The sequence below is a fragment of the Pteropus vampyrus genome, unplaced genomic scaffold, assembly GCF_000151845.1.
Source record: "Pteropus vampyrus isolate Shadow unplaced genomic scaffold, Pvam_2.0 Scaffold63, whole genome shotgun sequence".
Taxonomy (NCBI): domain Eukaryota; kingdom Metazoa; phylum Chordata; class Mammalia; order Chiroptera; family Pteropodidae; genus Pteropus; species Pteropus vampyrus.
In genome coordinates, this window is record NW_011888844.1 from 7,006,752 (window position 1) to 7,010,463 (window position 3,712).

Consider the following 3,712-nt stretch of genomic DNA (forward strand, 5'->3'; position numbering starts at 1 on the left):
TAACGCAGAATTCCCTCAATTTTTGTATGTCTGGAAAGGTCTTTATTTCTCTTTGATATCTACAGGAGAGCTTTTCTGGATACATTATTCTTGGCTGGTACTTCCTTTCATTTAATAGTTTGAATATCTGATTCCACTCTTTTCTGGTTTGTAAGGGTTTTACTGAGAAGTTCAACAAGATTTTAAGGTTTGTTTGTTTGTTTGTTTGTTTGTTTGTTTTTATAGATTATCATCTTCTTTTTCCTGACTGCCCTGAGAATTATTTCTTCGTCATTGATTTTTGATAATTTTAATACAATATGTCTTGGAGAAGGCTTTTTTGAGTTGATAATTTGGTGTTCTGTTGACTTCTTGAATTCCAAGCTCCAGCTCATTCCTTAGATTTGGAAAATTCTCATCAACTATTTGTCTGAAAATGCTTTCTAATCTTGCTTTTTTTCTTCTCCTTTGAGTATGCTCTTTATTCTTATGTTTCCTTTCCTGATTATATCAGCTAGTTCTTGTATTTCCCTTTCATGATTTTTCATTCTTCTGTTTCTCTCTTCCTCCTTCTGATTTATTTCGAGATTTCTGTCTTCCATATCACTAATCCTTTCCTCCATTTGGTTGACCCTATTTTCCAAGCTTGCTACTTTATTCTTCATCTCTTGCAGTGTGTTCTTCATCTCCTGAAATTCTATTTGTTTTTTTGTTTGTTTGTTTGTTGAGGGTTTCAATCTCCTTGCTAAGGAACTCATTTTGCTCGTCTAGTTTTTTCAATTCATGAAACTGTTGATATGAGTTGCTTGGGATCTCATTGAGTTTTTTTTGATGTACCATCCTGAATTCTCTATCATTTAAGTCACATGTTTCTATGTCTATTAGCTTATTTTCTTGAGATTTTTTTTTTCTTTCTTTCTTTCTGAGCTGCCTTTTTACCTTGGTTGTTCATGGTGTTTCATGGTGTATTTCTCCACTTCGGCATTAATGGATGTATAATCTGCTTTTTTTTTTTTTTTTTTTTTTCCCCCGGAAAGAAAATATATAAAGTTTTCTCTTTAGCCCTTTGCAAAGAAGGCCTTTTTCTTTTGGTTTCCAGTAGGTGGCGTCTAAGCATCTTGGATCCCTGCTTTATATAAAGTCTTTATAATGTCTTTTTTTCCCTTATAGATATTCAATCACACTCGCTACCCTCAGTCCCAATCCCTGTGAGTACTAGCGACAGTTTCAGTAGCATTTGTTCAGATTCCCCTGGAGCTCCATGGTGTTCGGCTTTGGAGGATATGGGGAGAGGAGTGCTTTGGGTTGGGGGTGGGGCTGAGGCCCAGCCTAGTGTTTTGCATCCACAGCTGGCAATAATTAACTATTATTTCTCTTCCTTTCCCACTTTTCTGCCATCCTCACTTCTTTGCTTTCTGCCCTGATGCCTGGGTATTGTGGAGCTCACAGCTCTCCCAAGCAGGGCTGTTCAGGGAATTCTCTGCACCTTCTCCTTTTCCCCTCCTCCTATAGGAAGCTTGAGCTTCTAGAGGCAGCTTCTTTGTTTCTCCCAGTCTACCGCCCGACTCCCGGGGTTCTGACCTGTGGTAGCTCTCTTGCACAGATCCCACACTCAAATGGGCTGGTGTGCAGTTTGGGTGTTTTTGTTGAGTTTTAGATATTCAGCTTATTGTTGTTTCAAGGAGAGAGATCTGGGGACGTCTCTCACTCCGCTATGTTTCTGACATCACTCCCTCAGAACTTTTATCTAGAAATTCATAACCTTTGACCAATATCTCCCCTTTTCTCCAAGCCACCACCATTCGTAGTGATCACCACTCTATTCTCTGTTTCTATGATTCTGATTTTTTTTTTTTTTGATTCCACATTTAAGCAAAATCAACAGTATTTGCTTTCTCTCCCTGGCTTATTTTACTTAGCATAATGCCCTTAAGGTCTATCCATATTGTCACAAAAGTCTGGATTTCCTTCTTTTATGGGAGAATAATATTCCATTGTATATGTATAACACATCACCTTTATCCATTTATTTATCCATGGACACTTTTTTTCCCCCATGTCTTGGCTATTGTAAATAATACTGCCATAAACATAGGGTGCAGATATCACATTGAGATAGTGATTTAATTTCTTTTGTGTCTATACCTAAAAGTGGGATTGGTTGATAATATGATAGCTCTATTATCAATTTTTGAGGAAACTTCATACTATTTTTCCTAGTGGTTGTACCAATTTACATTCCCACCAATAATGCACAAGTGTTCCCTTTTCTTCATATGGCCTCCAGCATTTATCTCTTGACTTTTTGATAATAGTCATCTTAGTATAAGTGAGAGGATATATTATTGTGGTTTTGATTTGTGTTTTCATGATGACTAGTGATATTGAGCACCTTTTAATGACCTGTTGGCTATTTGTGCATCTTTTGGAAAAATGTCTAGTCACCTCCTCAACCCATATTTTAATTACATTGACTTTTTCCTATTGAGTTGTATGAGTTCCTTATATATATATATTGGATATTAATCTCTTATTAGATAGATAGTTTACAAATACTTTCTCCCATTACATAGGTTTCCTATACATTTTTTTGATCATTCTTTTGCTGTGCAGAAGATTTTTAGTTTGATATAGTACCACTTGTTTATTTTTGCTCTTATTGTTTGTGCTTTTGGTGTCACATCCAAAAAAAAAATATTGCCAAGACCAATGTAAAGGGGACTTTTCCCTATATTTGCTTCTAAGAATATTACAAGTTCAGGTTTGGCATTAAGCTTTCAATCCATTTTGAGTTAATTTTTGTGAGTAGTGTAAGATAGGGATCCAATTTCATTCCTTTGCATATGATTATCCAGCTTTCCCAGTGCCATTTGTTAAAGAAATTTTTGTTTCCTCCTTGAGTATTCTTGGTTCCATTGTCCAATAGTAGTTGACTCCACATGCTTGAATTTTTTCTGGGTCCTCAATTCTCTTCTGTTGGTGTGTGTGTCTATTTTCGTGCCAGTACCATCCTGTTTTAATTATTACAGCTTTGTAATAAGGAAGTAAATGCCTCCAGCTTTATTTTTCTTTCTCAGGATTGCTTTAGTTATGTGGAGTCCTTTGTGATTTCATACAAATTGTAGATAGACTGTTTTTTCTATTTCAGTAAAACAAAAAAAAAATATCATTTGAATTTTGATAGGGATTCTATTGAATATATACATGGCTTAGTGTAGTATGGACATTTTAACAATATTAATTTTTCCAATCCATGAACACAAGCTGTCTTTTCAATTTCTTTTACCAAAGTCTTACAGATTTTAGTGTACAAATCTTTCACTACCTTGGTAAAATTTATACCTAAGTATTTTATTGTTTTCGATGCTATTGTGAATAGGATAGTTTTCCTCATTTGTTATGTTTCTTTTTATTTGTTTCAACATAATTTTTATTTCTCTTTTGATTTCTTCTTTGACCCATTGGTTTTTCAGTAGTTTGTTATTTAATTTCCACACATTTATAAAATTTTCAATTTTTCTCCTGTTATTTATTTTTAGTTTCACACCATTGTGACTGTAAAAATCATTTGGTAGATTTTAATTTGTTAAATTTGCTAACAGTTGCTTTGTGTGTTCTAACATATTATCTATCCTGGAGAATGTTCTGTGTGAGATTGAAAAGAACATGTTTGTTGCTATTGGATAAAATATTTTTATATGTCTGTTAGGTCTATGTGGTCTAAAGTATAGTT